Genomic DNA, 16,546 nt, shown 5'->3' with positions numbered 1-16,546 from the left:
AGCAAGTTATACAAAATACTTTCACCTCATATTTTCTTATAAATAGATTGAAAAATATTTGAATGTGAAAGTTAGCTTTCAGTTAGATAATCCTCAAAAAGAATAAGCCATTTATAAAAAGAATCAGTACTTTTGCTTGCTTTATTCTTTTTCAACACAAAATTGAAGGTGTATATTAACCCTTCTAGTTAGGCTATATTGGGAGGAATTGCTTCAGTAAAATTAAATTAAAATATTGTCTCTTTTACAAATTTAGATTGACTCATTCTTTTACATACAAATTGTTTGAATGTAAAACTTCTCAAAAAGTGTGGAGCAAGATAGAGTGTTAGGACTTTTCCTCATCTTATATCTAGTCTACAGCTCTCAGATAGGAAAAATGACAGAGATGGGTGTTAGCAATAATGTCAGCAAATTTAGCATTTCAATAATAATTGATCATACATGGTTCTTTCAAAGATTTTATGGCATGTTAACACACATCTCATAATAATGCTGCAAAATAGTTCTCTATTTTAATACTAAAACAGCAATACTTTTATAAAAATGTGTATAATGGATGCCTCTAAATGAAGTGTTCCAAAGATAGAATATAATATCACTTGAGTTATAAATATGAGTTAAATATTTTTAGCCTAAAATATTCTTTTAATCTCTCTTGGAATGAATTACCATAGAAACAATTCTATTAGACATGTAGTCATGTGATTTATTGTCAGATTTTTCACAAAATTCCAAGCACTTAAAATTTTCATTTTCAGGATGGAGATTGAACACACACACACACACACACACACACACACACACACACACACACACACATATATATATATATATATCTGTCATAAAGTATATATCAGGATATATCAGGTAGATGTATGTATAGAATATGTGTAGATATGTTTTAATTCTCAAGTTGATTATCTCCAAAATTATTTTTCTTCAATCGGAAGAAACAATTCTGTACTACTCCCACATGTGAGAAAAACACTAGAACTGGAAAGGCTTTTTTTGTGCTAAAAAGGAGTCAGTTTATTAAGGGTAAATCACTGTTTTAAAATGCATTTAAAAGTGCACAAGCAGGTGGTTAGAAAACTAAGATTAGAAACAATCTCTGAGGCTAGAGCCCTGAGCGTGATCAGTTTGAGCAAATATGTCTGTCCAGAGACACATTAGGAATCCTGAGTATATGAACAAAAAGGATACTACATAAGCCAAAGTATTGGCATGTCAAATCAAGACTGGGTACTGTTACTAGTATGATGAAATATATTGAGGAGCTGGAAAATAATTTTAAAATTATAGATACAAAAAAAGAGCTTTTCAGGAGACTTAAAGTTACCACTGTTGCACACCTAGTCATCCATGTTGCTACTCTATCTGATCAAATACTGGAAGTAACAGCTAAAGAGATTTAAATGCTACAAGACCCTTCAGTCTTCAATGCTAAAATCATAGCCAGGAGCAATGGAAAAGGGAGCCTGGGTGTATAGTAACCCAGCTATGTCCAGTTCATCAACAGAGCAGAAGCAGAAGATTCCAGTTACCCCACTTTGTAGATAATCATTAGTGATATTGGGGAACTGGATCTAGACAAAGGGCTCATGAAGAAAATAGAATCCAGCACCAGAGACAAAAATTGTCCTAACTGTCCCTGCCTGTTGCTAGATGTGCAAGATAGAGACTCTTACAAGCAGGGCTACATTGGTAGATCTTACATTTACCCAATTCTAACTCAATCTGGAATCACTATTACAATTATATTCTTGAATATAAAACTCCCATGGCAAGATCATCATTCTGTATGATGATAATGTGAGTCTGGCTAGACAGGTGGCCACCATCACGTGTGAGTGGGCCTTTGAAAAACTCTTCATATTTTCTGGAGGTCTAAAAGTCTTAATTTAAAAATTCCCAGAAGGACTGATTACTGGTTTCCTACCAGCATCTTACCATCAGGCCCTTCCTCCTGGTTCTGCCTAGAAATGATCTAGCCCCTAGCTACCATTCACACCAGCTGAGAACAAATAAAGATTTACCCCAGAAGACTGAAAAAAGGGAATATTATCTTAAAAAAGAACAGGGTCCCCCAGATAATCAACCAGGTTTTATGATGAATACATACCAAAAATTTTTGTGAATATAATAAACAGTGAAACTAAAATTATCTAATTTTGACAACATTTTATATATCAGAGAACTTGATATGAAAATATTAAATATTATTGATTAATTTATGTATTATTGGTTTGTTCTGACATTTTCTGATTTTATTAAAAGCCTTATATTGCCATAAAAGTATTCCATTATCTTTTTCAGAGAGAAAGTCATAAAGATCACTGCCTGACAATGTGCCTGAGGACTGGAAATGAAAAGTTCCTTGAGTTCATTAATTTTACTAATGTAGATAATATATTACTGATTTTTCATTGGAGTTGGAAGGATAAATAAGATTTTCTGTCACACCGTAGTCAAGTAGTTGCAATAACACTGCTAATGGGTAGTTCTTATGGAAATGGCTCTGTAATTAAACATAGTCCATGCTCTGTTTGCTTTCAACAAAGAATTGGACAAGCCAAGCCAAAAAACAGTACCAAAAGTTTATTTTAAAAATAAGAGATAAATGGGTAAGGCAAAAATAGGCTCTGTAGGGCAAAGAAAGGAAAGGTGCAAAGCAAGAATGAAAGTGTAATCTGAAGATGCAGAGTGGGCTAGCATGAAGAAGTCATGAGAGCAGGCTTCTCTTGGCATCTCCTCTCTTTTACACTGTTCACATCTCATAGGAGTCCATGAGAAGCTTCAAGTGCAAGGTCCTGAGAATTATTTGATGCTGTCCTGGGATCTTATAATTGATAGGTCCCATATATTTTCCCAGCCAGTTTTACCAATTTTATGTAATTTGTATTTTCTCCAGGAACTTCATGGATTCGTATCAGTCCTTTATTATTCTTCTTTGAATCATGCAAGAGTTGTCGGATTGATTTCTCATGGTCCCTTATTGTTTTAAGAGTTCTCTCTTTTCATGGTCACTGACCACAATCCTATCTTCTATAGCTGAAATTCTATCTTCATACTCTTTCATCCTGCTGCAAATGCTTTCTATAGAGTTTTTTTAACCCTTTTTTTTGGTACTGGAGATCGAACTCAGGTCCTTGAGCTTGCAAGGCAGAACCACTGAGCTAAATCCTCAGCCCATATTTTCTGTAGAGTTTTTAATCTCCTGTATATCTGTTTGAAACTGTATGAGGATTCCATTTCTGTCCTATGTTGGGCATTGAAGCTTCCATTCCTTTTGTATGCTTGGCATTCATGCTTTCCACCATGGTCTCGAGCTCATTTATTTTTTCTCCATTTCTGTTCTAGAGTCTCAAACCATGACTTTCATTCTTCTCTCCATTTCTGCAATTATCTGGGAAATAATTTTTGTTTTGAATTTTTCTAAAGCCTCATTTATCAGTTTTGTTACTTCCTGTGCTATCATTTCAGGGTGTCCAGATGGATGACAGTCAGAATTTTCCACCTCACTTCCCCAAGAGTTTACCTTTGATGAAGTGGTAGTCTGTGTTTGTGCCTTGTTTAAATGTCTTCTCATTTCTATTTTGGTTTTTGGTAGTGTCCTTGGTTTAATTTCTGAGTTAATGCTTTGATCTTCCTGATATAGCTGGTGTTTAGGTTTTGAGTCTCTAATGACTCTGAGGCAATCTCATTTTCATTATACCAAGGAGGACAACGGATTAGATCATTCACAGCACCTTAGCTCAAGTGATATGATCAGCACCACAATAGCATCAAGCACAGTTTAGAAAATGTCTATTTGTGGTAGTTATTAATCTATTACCTTTAACTGTGTGCATTAAATCAAAATCAAGGACTAGCCCAAAATATGTTTATAATGAATAAACTCTACAATACAGCAATTTTATCCTTCAGGATATGGATTTAGAAAGAATTGGGAAGGGAAGGATAGATAGGATGGAGAAATGTTAAAGGTGAGGTCAGAGGATACAGCAAGATCACACAAGCTCGAGGGAGCTGTTGAAAAGAAGAGGAGAAGACAGAACTAAACAAGAACAGAACAAATTAAGAGCAATAGGGAGGCTAGAGACTGTTATCACATTCTTTTAAATCTAATGGAAATATAGAGAAGGAAAAAGAGAAGAAAAAGAAAAGAAAGGAAATTTTAAATTACAATAGGAGCAGGAACAAAAAGGGAGAGTAATGGAGATGAAGGTGGGAGAGAGAGAGAGAGAGAGAGAGGAAATAAGAAAAAGATTATAAAAGTAAAAAAATTTAAGAAAGGAAAAAGAAAATATTTCAAAAGTGATTAAAGATAAGAGGAAAATACAACTTTGAAATTGTGAAATGGGAAGAAAAGGACTAAAGGTGTAGGGAAAGTGGGAAGGGTAGGGGAAAGGTAATAAGGGAAAAATATGAGAAAATGAAAAAAATGGAAATAAAGTATTTGTAAATGGGGAGGGTAGGAGGGGTTGAAGGGAGGGCAGGGACAAAGGAATAAAATGAGAACCAAGACCACCTGTCCTGTAAAGGCACAAGATCCCAATGATGAATGTAACTGTACTGTATACCTAAAAAGTACCAATAAACTCAATAAAAGAATAAAAAAATACAACTTCAAAAATAAAAAGATATAAATAGAAATAGTGGGCCTCCTTTAGGATATGGCTCTTTTGACACAGTAGACAGTATTGGCAAGTGTATTCATACCTAAATTAATTAGTCTCAGCAAGCCAGCAGCTGTTCCCTGAGGTTCAGGCTGATTTCTGTCTGCAAGGCCCAAGCTGAGATCTCTGACCACCACCTGGGTAGAACTTTCTAGGTTCTACTGCAGTTTCCAGCTGCCTTTCCTCTGAAGTTAGACCAGGTTCCGATGTGATGTGCTGTTCCCTCCAACTTACAAACTTCCAATGGGCTTCAGTCTTCATCTAGGAGCCTCAGAGAGTCCCTATTTCTCCTGTTCACAAGGGTGGGGGCATGATCACTGCTGTTTTGGTGCCTGTTCAGCTGGGCTCCTCTGCAGGCCTGGGCCAAAACGATGGGCTTACCAGAGTATCTCATGCTTCTTCTGTGCTCCTTTGTTGCTATGCACTGAAGAGGCTAGCCCATCTGCAAGATGCTGCTGGTCTCCTCTATCATACTGGTCCAAAGGTGAGGGCCTATTAGAGGATCTCACACTGCTTGCATCCTCCCCTGCTGCTCTGTGCCAAAGAGGAGGGCCCATCAGAGGGTTTCAAGCTACTGCTGGTCTTCTGTGGCACACTGGTCCAAGAGGTGGGCATTCCAGAGGCATTCTGTATTTTAAAGAAAAGCAAAGCACTTGCTGCATTAACAGCGAGGTCCAAGGAAATGAAAATTTCCAGTGGATGTACAAAAAATTTATAGGGAAAAAAACTCACTAGGAGACTACATATCAAATCCTATGAAACAAAATACTTTATGACTGAATATGAAGTTGAAAATTATGAACTTTTTACCATTACTTTATTCACTCAGTCAATGTGAAACCTTTAAGCAGATAATTATGTTTTTTAAAATATTTTATCTAGTTTTCATGGTTATATGGTAGGAAACACTTGAAAATATATCTTTATGAACTTATGATAATTACATATGAATTGGTGTTCTGAAATGTGTATACTTAGTGTTCTGCTGTACCATAGGATAGTATTACTATTTTGCCTCAATTTCTATTTGACTAATAGTTTATTTTATGAACTAATTTATTTACATCTTTAATTTTTCACCATTAAATATCTTTTTGGTGGATTCAGTTATGTATCAGTAATACAAAATGAAATTGTATAGCAAAACAGCATTTAAAATTGCCATTGTAATTCTAATTTATCCTTGTCAGGCTTTTTAGTTCACATATTAAAAAGAATATGTGGCTTAGTTTGTAGTACACTGTGTTGGACCACTTATTTTTGTGATGATGCTTAATGCTCAAATGTAGTTATATTCCAGTATGAAACTTTCATTTTCCAATTGTTTCATAGATTTTGTTTCCTTACATGTTTCATTTCTTTTTTTAAAAGTCCTTTTATAAAAGGACAAAGTTTAAAAATTGATCCTTTCACACTATGAGAATGATACACAACATTACAATTTAATTTATTTTGATACCTATGTATTTGCCAGTTTAAACAATATCATATTTATTTCTACCTCAGGGAGAAGTCAGCTTTTATTTATTTTATATAATTTCTACACATATAAGAAATCTTCACATTATATATTATATAACTTTACATTATATATTTGTGATGAAATATATATTATTAAATTTCATTCAAAATTCATTTAATTAAGAGTAGATAAATGCATATCTATATGACACTTATTCAACTGAACTGTCTGTTTTAAATATTTATTTTAGTATTGTGGTGGTAAACTTTTCTTTTGAAAAAAACACAAATGTTACTTATGCATATGCATTAACATTTCCATATATATTTGATCAGCAAGATAGAAGAAGCTTTGTGATTTGCCTGCAAGTGAAAACAGCAAATACAAATCTTACTTCCAAAGATTCCTAAAATTTGACTGACAATTTTGTGAGTCACTACACTCTATTTTTCATTGATGAAATAATAGTACTATTAAAACTACACAAATTTACCATGAATTATAATGTAATTTCAAGAAAACAATATTTTGCTAATATTTTCCTTAGCAGTTCAGAAAAAAATATCAGAGATTTATGAAGCTAATATCATGTTGTCAGTACATATTTCTTTTTTATTCATTAATTTTATTGGTACATTTTAGACATACATTACAGTGACATTCATAATTGGAAATTTGTAGATTTACATGATATATCTTGGTTCTTATTTTTTTTTCTTACCCTAGGCCACTACCTTCTGATCAGTCCCTCCAACCTCCCTATTTACAAAGACTTTGTTTCCATTTCTTCCTTTTCTCATATATATATTCCTTTCCCTTCTTTCTTTTCCAATATGCCTCCCACTTTCCCTTCAGCTTTGAAACATATCTTCCTATTTCACATTGTCTATTATACATTTTGAGTATTATTTACACTTCCAGTTTCTCACACCAAAGAAAATATTCCATATTTCCATGTGTGGGTCCTATTTATTTCACTTAAGAGTATGGCCTCAATGTGCATGCATGTAGCTAGAGATGTCTCTAGCTTCTCATTCTTTATGGCTGAGTAATGCTCCATTTTGTAAAAAAAACATACTACCTCTTCTTTATCCAGTCTATACTTGATGGGTAATTGGACTGTTTCCAAGTTTTATCTATTACAAACTGTCACTGTAAACATGGTTGCACATATATCGCTGTGGTGTGACTTTTAATTCTTTTGTGAAAATACCCAGCAGAGGAATAGCTGGTTCAAAGGGATTGTAATCCTAGAGTTCTGAAGTATCTCCATATTGATTTCCATGGTGTGTGCACCAGTCTATGTGCAAATCAACAGTGCAGAAGGGTTCCTTTTTTCCCACAATCCTCCCAGCATTTATTAGTTGAATTCTTGATAGCAGCCATTCCTTCTGAATTGAGGTAGAATCTTAGCAATGTTTTCATCTTCATTTCTCAAATGATCAGTGATATTGAACATTTTTAATAGGTTTATTTACTGTTCCTAATTTTTATCTGAGAAATGTCTGTTTATTTCAGTTACCCTTTTTTGGATTGGGTCTTTAAATTAGGGAGGTTTGATTTTTTCAAAAGTTTTTTATAGATGCTAAATAGTATACCTTTGTCTCAGGAGCAGATGGTAATTTTTTTCCTACACTGTGAGTTGTCCCTTTACTCTTTTGGTGGTTTGTCTTTCTGTGCTAAAGCTTGCTAATAAAACTAGACCTTAGTTGCTAATTTCTCCTAGATCATGTGCAACTGAATTTTTGTTCATGAAATCTTTTCCTACGCCAATGTTTTCAACAGTTCCACCAACCTCTCTTCAAGCCAGTTTAGTGTTTCTGTTTTAATGTTTACATCGTTGATCAATTTTAATTTTATTTTATTATATGGTGAGAGATATAGGTTTAGTTTTAATCTTTGGCAAGTTGATTCCCAATTTTTCAAATACCATTTATTAAAGAAGCTATCTTTCCTCCAATGATGGTGTTTGGCTCCTTTTTCAAAGATGAAGTATTTCAGTATGTCTACCATTGTTTTTGCATCTTCAAATCTGTTTCCCTGATCCTCATATGTGTTTCTTTGCTAGTAAGTACCATGCTGTTCTTATTACAGTAGCTTTATAGTATAGTTTCAAGTTGGGAATTGTGATTACCCTCTAACTTGTCTTTATTGCCTAGAATTGCCTTTGCTATTCTAGGTCTCTTCTTGCCACAAATAAATTTTTAAATTATTTTCTCAAGTCTGTGAAGTATACTGTTGAAATTTCATTTGGGATTGCGTTGAATATACATAACAGTTTTGGAAGTATGTCCATTTTTCCTGTATTGATTCTTCCTACCCAGGAGCAAGGGATGTCTTTCCATTTTCTGATATACTCTTTAATCTTTTACAGAGTACCATATTTTTCAGAGTAGAGGTCCTTGTTTCCTACGTATTTCATTTTTTATTTCATTTTCATTGTGAAAAGTTTTGTTACTCCAATTTCTCTCTCAGTGAGTCTGTTGCTTGTGTATAGGAGGGCTAATTACTTTTGAGTGATAACTTTGTGTGCAGCTACTCTTATGAATTTTGTTTTTATGTCTAGAAGATTTTTGGTGGAGTTCTTGGGGTCTTCTATACAGAGCATCATATTATCTATAAATAATAACAATTTAACTATGTTTTTTCCCATCTATATTACTTTTATGGCTTTCTCATCTAATTGCTGTAGCTAATGTTTCTAAAATTGTATTGAACTGGAATGGTGATAGTTTACATCCTCATCTTGTCCCTGATTTTAGTGTGAAGGATTTCAGTTTTTGACCATTTGGTATGATGTTGGCTATTGGTTTTTCATAGATGACTTTTATCAGATTGAGATAAGGACTGTCTATTCCAATTTCTGTAATTTTTTTATCATGAATGGATGATGAATTTTCTCTAATGCTTTTATGCATGTAGTGAGCTGATCATATAGCTTTTGTTCTTGGCTCTGGCAATACAGTGCATTAAATTTATTGACTTTTGTATTTTGATCCATCCATTCATCCCTGGGATTAATCACACTTGGAGGTGTATGATCTTGGTGATCCTCTGCTTTCTGTTTGCCAGTATCTTATTGAGGATTTTTTAATCTTTTTTTCATTATGGTGATGGGCCTATACTTCTCTTTTTCAGTTGGTTCTTCTTCTGCTTTGAGATAAAGTTAATACTTACTTCCAGTAATCAATGTGAGTATTGCTTCCCTTTATGTTACATTGAGGAGCTTATACAGTAGTGGCAACAATTCTTCTCTAAATGTCTTGTAGAATTCAGCAGGGAAGCCATCAGGACTTCAGCTTTTCTTTGTTGATTATATTTAATTACATTTTCAATTTTGTTGTTTGATATGGGGATTTCTGTAATTTTTAGGTCTTCATTCAACTTTGGAAATACATATGTATCTAGAAATACCTTGATTTCTTCTGTGTTTTTTATCTTATTGGCATATTAATTCTCAATGTAAAAATTAATCCCCTGAATTTCTGCTGGGTTCCTTGTAATTTTGCTCTTTTAATTCCTAATTTCATGGATTTGAAACTTTTCTTTCCTTCTTTGATAAAGTTGGCTAAGGGTTTGCTGATTTTGTTTATTCTTTCAAAGAACCACCTCCTGGCTTCATTTTTTGTATCATTCCCTTAATCTCCATTACATTCATTTCTGCTCTGATATTTATAATTTCCTGCATTGTGTGAGCACTAGGTTTGTCTTGCTATTCTTTTTCTGGAAGTTTGGGGTTTACTATCAGGTTGTTTGAGCTCACTCTGTTTTCCTAATATGAGTATACACTACTATGAATTTCCCTCATAAGACTGCTTTCATTGTGTCCCATAGATTCCAATTTTTTTATTGACACTGTCATGCAATTATAGAAGCTATCTAATTTCTTCTTTAATTTCATCTGTGACCCACTGATTATTCAGAAGTGTGTTGTTCAATTTCCATGTGTTTATGAAATTCTTGCAGTTTCTTTTGCTATTGATATCCAATTTTACCATATTATGATCTCATAATATACAGGGGATGAATTTAATTCCTTTGCAATTATTTAAACATGTTCTTTGAGCTAGTATGTGGTCTATTTTGGAGAATGACCATATCACAGGCAAAAAGAATGTGTATTCTAAATTTGTGGAATGGAACAATCTGTAAATAACTGTTAAATTCATTTATTCAAGAGTTTGATTGAATTCTAGTATTTTATTATTTATTTTCTGTCTAGTTCATGTATCTATTTGTCACAATGGCATACTCAGACCTGCCACTACTATTTTATTACTGTTTGTTTTTTCTTTCATGTCTGCTAGTATTTGTTTTATATTGTTGGGTGCCCTAGTATTTGGTGTATATATATTTATGATTGTCATCACTTCCATTTGGATTTTTTATCTCTTCCTTTTGAATTGTTCCTTTTACAAGGATATAATTTCCTTCTTTGTCTCTCTTAATCAATGTTGGTTTGAAATATATTTTATCTGCAAAGAGTATAGCTATTTCTGCTTTTTTCAGGTTCATGTCCATGGAGTATCCAGCCTGTAACTTTCAGTCTATAATTTTTTAAAATTAAGTGTGTTTCTTGTATGCAGGATATTGTTAGATTGGAGGTTGTTTCCTTTTAGGACTTGAAATACTTCATTCTAGGCTCTTCTTTCTTTGAGGGTTTGTGTGGAGAAGTCTGCTGTGATTCTGATGGGATTTTGCTTTGTATGTGATTTGTTACTTTTCTTTAACTGCTTATAGGATTTTGCACTTTTTTGGGTTTTTGGAATCTTGACAATTATATGCCTAGCTATAGATATTCTTTTTATCACAGGGATAATTGGTGTCATATGTACCTCACTGTTTTGTACACTAAATTATTTTCCCCTGCTTGGGAAATTTTCTTTCATTACTTCTGTGAACATGTTTTTCATTTCATTTTAGTTGATTGATCAATCTTATGCTGATTTTTTTATGGTCCCTTGCTATTTTTAAGAAATATTTCTTTTCCTGGTCACTAATCACAATTTTGTCTTCTATATCTTATATTCAGTTCTTACATTTGCTCATTCTTCTGTGTAAGCTTTCAAGGGAGTTTTTAATCTCTTGAATATCTGTTTGTATCTGTTTTATGGATTCCATTTTTTCCTTTTGTAAGATTCCATCATTTTCTTCTTCACCTCTTTTTTAAAAATCTGTGTCTGTTCTAGAGTTATTAATCATATCTTTCACTATGAACACAGTCTGCTGTTATCTAAGAAGTTATTTGATTTTATTTTTTCCAGATCCTCTTTGTTGCCAGTTTAGTGAGTGCAGTTAGTTTAATTTCAGACTTTAATTTCAGTTTAATTCCATCTCATTTCCCCTTGGGTTGGCCTTTGGTGATCTGAAAGTCTGTTTTTGAGATTTGCTTCAGTGTCTTCTCTTTTCAACCAATGCATTCTGCTGTGCATTTTTTGAGGTGACACTTTGCTCTCCCAGTGGGCTTCAATTCTTAAGCCTCAGAGCGGCCTTCTCTCTGTTGCTCCACACTATGCTAATACCTGGGTTCAGAATCATGGCTTTCTGGATCCATTGAAGGGGCTGTTATCAGTGAAGGCTTCTGGCTAGGGCCTGCAAGCACTTAGTTATGGCATCTGTGTAGGACTCTGGCTGGGTTCTGTTTACCTGCACCTCTATTGTCTTGGAATTCTTCTGGCTGAGGTCTGTGGACACTTAGCCATGTTATCTTGGTGGCCTTCTGGCTGGGACCTGCACACATTTACCTATGTTATCTGGGTGGGCCTCTGAATAAGGCCTCTGTCAGTATATATTTCTTAAAAAATAATTAAGAAAGTGAAAATCATTGGATGCCAAATATTTGAGCTATATAACATTCTCCTTTTACATAGAAAGAAAATATTTTCTATGATAGCAATTTCAACAAATGAATGTTTTAAAAATTTTTAAAATATTGTTATTTATTTTCTGGGGACGAATGTATTCTCTGAAAATCTGAACACTTCTCTAGTAGAATTTGACAAAGTTCAATGTAAATCTAATAAAAAGAATACATGATCTTCTCTTTAAAAATTTGTTTATTTATTTATTTTTTGTTTATTTATTTATTTATTTGGTACTGGGAATCAAACTCCAGTCTTTGCACCTGTAAGGCAGGTGATGGAACCACTGAGTGAAATCCCTGGACCTTTTAAAATTTTTAATACAGAAAATATCACTTTCATCTTCCAAGAGCCAACTTTCTAGGTGTTTCATAGTAGAAAAGAAAAATGAACTCTTTCAACCAATTCTGTTATTAATGGTCTCCAACAGAACTATTCATCAAAAGACATCAAAATTTGTCAGTGCATGATTTTGTCATTCAAAAAAAGTATCCTTTATGTTGGGCATGGTGGTGCCTACCTGTAATCCTAGAACTCAGAAGGCTGGAACAGGAAGATTGCCACAAGTTCAAGGCCAGCCTGGGCTACATGGTGAGTTCAAGGCCATCCTGAATTACAAAGTAAGACCCTATCTCAAAAATGAAAGTGTTCCTTGAATCTGAATTAGAAAAACTCACTTCTACATTTTCATTTACAAATTAAAGATCTGTAGAAATATTCTGAGTTCTATAAATTTTGAAATAGCTTGTTTCTTTTAAAAAAGTATTAAAAGCACTTCTCAGTTATTTCCTCAATATCAGAACACTGTAATCCTTAAACACACAGTACTGTGTAATTTTTTTTAAAAATGGTTTTTAATGTCATTTGAAGTTTTATTTTTAAACATTTTTACATTTTTCTATCAATACATTATTCAAAGGCAAATATCACGTAAAATCAAAATCAATATAATTTACACTTATTAATCCAGTATTAAACTGTTATTGAAATGGACATTTTTGGCCAAATTATTCTGCAAGTATACACATGAAAAGAATATGCATGGTCAAATATTTTGTCTTTCAATCCTACCTTTCCCATAATCAATTAATCAGAAAGTAGAATGAATCTTTCTGTTACTTATTTAAAACAACATTCTAAACAGCCTAGAAGTTGTGATATGAATTATCAAAACCAAGATCTGGGTCATTTTTACCATAGTACATAATTTGAGAGTAGAAAGGGCTGTTTTATTTAAATGATATAAAAGAAATCACCAATATGTTGAGGATATAGTTCGAAGTGAAATGAATAAGTCACACATGTGTAAATACTGACTAGTTTCTCTGGTGTGAAAAACTATAATAGTACATAAGATCCTAGTGATATAATTGACAATGTGAAATAGGAAGAAAAGGGCTGAAGGTGTGGGGAAAGTGGGAAGGGTAGGGGAAAGGTAATAAGGGAAAAGAAAAAAATATGAAAAAATGGAAAAAAAGTGTTTGTAAATGGGAAGGGGAGGAGGGGGTGAAGGGAGGGCAGGAACAAGGGGAAAAAATGAGAACCAAGAACTGTCATGTAAAGGTACAAGTTCCCAATAATCAATGAAACTGTACTGTATACATAAAATGTACCAATAAACTCAATTAAAAAAAAGAAATCATGAAAAGCCAATCTTATTTCTCAAATGTGTGAAAGAAAACAAAAGTATATTGAAAATGCCTATGTGATTTTTTTAAATGCCGAAAGTTTTGTAAGTAGCAAATATGCTATCCAATGGAGGCATGGGAGGAAAGAAAAAAATTTAAAAAGCAATAACATCTAGATAGTGGAAACCCCTGAAACACTACAGGAAGCTTCTTCAGTAGGTTCCAGTCTCCTGTTTGTGTAAGACACAAGTCCATGCCACTCATTTTTATTAGTAATCAATTGCAGTAAAGGCGATCTACAAATGATGGAGGGACTATGCGTGACGATGCACAAATGGAAAATAATAGAAGCAAGGCTTGTATAGTAAAAGGACAAAACTTTCTCGAATTAGGAACAGAATAGACAAAATATATGGTTGTAATCAGAACATTGTATTTTTAATTCAGGTTTTAGTTGTGGGAACATAATTTGAATGTAAGTTACTCTGACCTTGACATGTAGACTTTGGCTGACCTCAATTCCATAAACAAGCCAATTGCTGGGTTAACTCTTTACAGTTTGCACTGCTTACAGCCTGCTTTGGGTGCAATCAATATTGCAGTCTTCTGCATCTAGACATTTTATTTTCTCAGTTGGATAAAATTCATAGGTTTGCAGGCTAATGTGCAGATGTCTTTAAACATTTGCCTTACCATGGCCTCCAAAAGTAAGTAGAATAAATCCCTCAGTTTCAAGCAGGTAGAATTTTTTTATTGAACTTCCTTTTGTAAGGATTTCAACTCCAATTTTTGCCACAAATTGGTTAGATATGAAAGCAAAATGACTTTAAGTAATGTTCTATTTTAAGAAACCAGCTTATTTGTAAATATGTAGATTACTCTTGATGAAAATATAATTTTATTTTCCTACAAAATAGGTTCTATGGAGAACCACAGTGTTTGGAGAATAGAAGAGAAATTATTCACTATGTTTAATAAGAAGTACAACAAAATATTTTGCTATTGAATTTATTCATTAAGTGGAAGAACTAAGAAGACTTTTGAAGATAGGTCATATTTAGTTAGCCAATGAACTACATTGAGAGTCCATCCTCATATAAATTTTTGTTTGAATTTTTCTTTCATTTTGTCGTATGCCCTTTTGTCTTGTCTGTCATGAGTGGATACCACCAGAGAATTCTTAACATTTTAATTCATCATTTGATTTTATTTTTAGTTCAGAAAGTTATATATGCTCAACTAAATAATTGATTTTATTAGACTTAATTAATGGTCCTAATTTAGTAAAGATTTCCTGAACATCAAGTTCTAGACATATCTTTTTTCTTTTCCTTTTTTCTTTTCTTTTTTTTTTTTTTGTACCCTAGGATCTAACTCTGGACTTTGCACTTGTGAAGAAGACGGCAGTACCACTGAGCTAATTCTCTAGCCCTCTAGTTATATCTTTAATGATGAAAATTTGCTTTTGTGTATTAATAATTGAAGTATTGCATAATAACAGGAAAAACAGATATAAGTAAAAGATTTAGAATCAATTTAGATGTCATGTCATTACTGATTCCCCACATGATTACAATTTAAATATCCAGATTCACAGTCTTCAAAATTCAAGCAGAGTAGATTGGCCCCTGGCTTTTCTTATGAACTGCCTTCACCCAAATTCAGAATCTATGACTCTGAAGTGGACAGAAGCCTTTTGAGTAGTTTAGGAAATTTAACAACATAGTAGCAATTATCCTATTATCCAAAAGCATGCTTTCATATGGTGAAATGGAACGGAGAAGCCTCTAGAGATTTTGGTACACTCAGAGGCAGAGTGGAGAGAAAATTTGATAAGCATGTGAGTCTTTTAATTGTTATAACAATTATGGAAGCATATGAATATTTATTTTAGTATATATATTGTTTAATTTTTACCAGAGCAATGTAAAATACAGAAGCTTTTATTGGTTGAAATTAAGGAAAACTAACCATATAAGAAATATATAGTCTTTAACGGAGATTTTTAAAACTTTGTTTTTATGATCACTGAGTTTAATACTAAATTTTTGAATTGATAATTAAACCACTAATATGCTTAATATTCTCTATTCATTGATACAAATGTAAATATTGATGCAACATCAAAATATAATAGAAAATCAGTCATATGAGTTTAGAGGTATGTTTGCATCCTAATATTTTAAGGTAAGAATATAACATTATGCACTATTTACAATTTTGGTTTAATGGTAAGGCTTTTTTCCTGTTTATTCTCCTGAATTACAAGATAGAGAGGGTAGGAAGTATTACCACTAGCCTTCAGGCATTGTTGATGTGTTTCTACTTCTTCTTATTTTAAAAGTATGTACTAGATAAAAATTCCTAAATATTTAGTTTATATTATGCCATGAGATAACTGTATTAGTATAAATATATTTTTAAAATTTAAATCTGAAGGAATCTTAAGGGTCACAAAGGTGAAATTCTTTAGTGTATGACTGAAGAAACTGAGACTTTGGAATTAATATGACTTACCCAAAGCCATGTACTGATTTGGTTGTAAGACAAGAAAAATAAACTGAAAGAAAAATTATTGAATATATAAATTAATGATTCTGGATTCAGTGAATTTTCTTCAGAAAACTACACTATCACAGAAGAATACATTGCTTTAAAATCCAAATAAAATTATTTTTCATCAAATCAAATGAAAAAATAATCTCTGAAAATTTTCATTTCTACATCTGTATAAGGACACTTTTCAATAAAATGAGTTATTACAATGATTTCATTCTTATTGATTCTTATTTTTTTTTAATTTTATTGAGTTTATTGGTACATTTTAGGGATACAGTACAGTTACATTCATTGTTGGGATCATGTGCCTTTACATGGCAAGTGTTGATTCTCATTTTTTCCCCTTACCTCTGC

The 16,546-nt window shown here is 32.8% G+C and overlaps 1 pseudogene; it reads left to right on the top strand.

Annotated features, from left to right (window-relative positions):
* Positions 1–1,153: 1,153 nt before the first annotated feature.
* On the top strand, positions 1,154–2,140 carry LOC104856730 (annotated as a pseudogene).
* Positions 2,141–16,546: the final 14,406 nt, after the last annotated feature.

Source organism: Fukomys damarensis, unplaced genomic scaffold, assembly GCF_012274545.1.
Source record: "Fukomys damarensis isolate Sample0158 unplaced genomic scaffold, DMR_v1.0_HiC HiC_scaffold_39, whole genome shotgun sequence".
NCBI lineage: Eukaryota > Metazoa > Chordata > Mammalia > Rodentia > Bathyergidae > Fukomys > Fukomys damarensis.
Note: the sequence above shows the minus strand (reverse complement) of the source record. Positions and strands in the feature narration are given on the sequence as shown.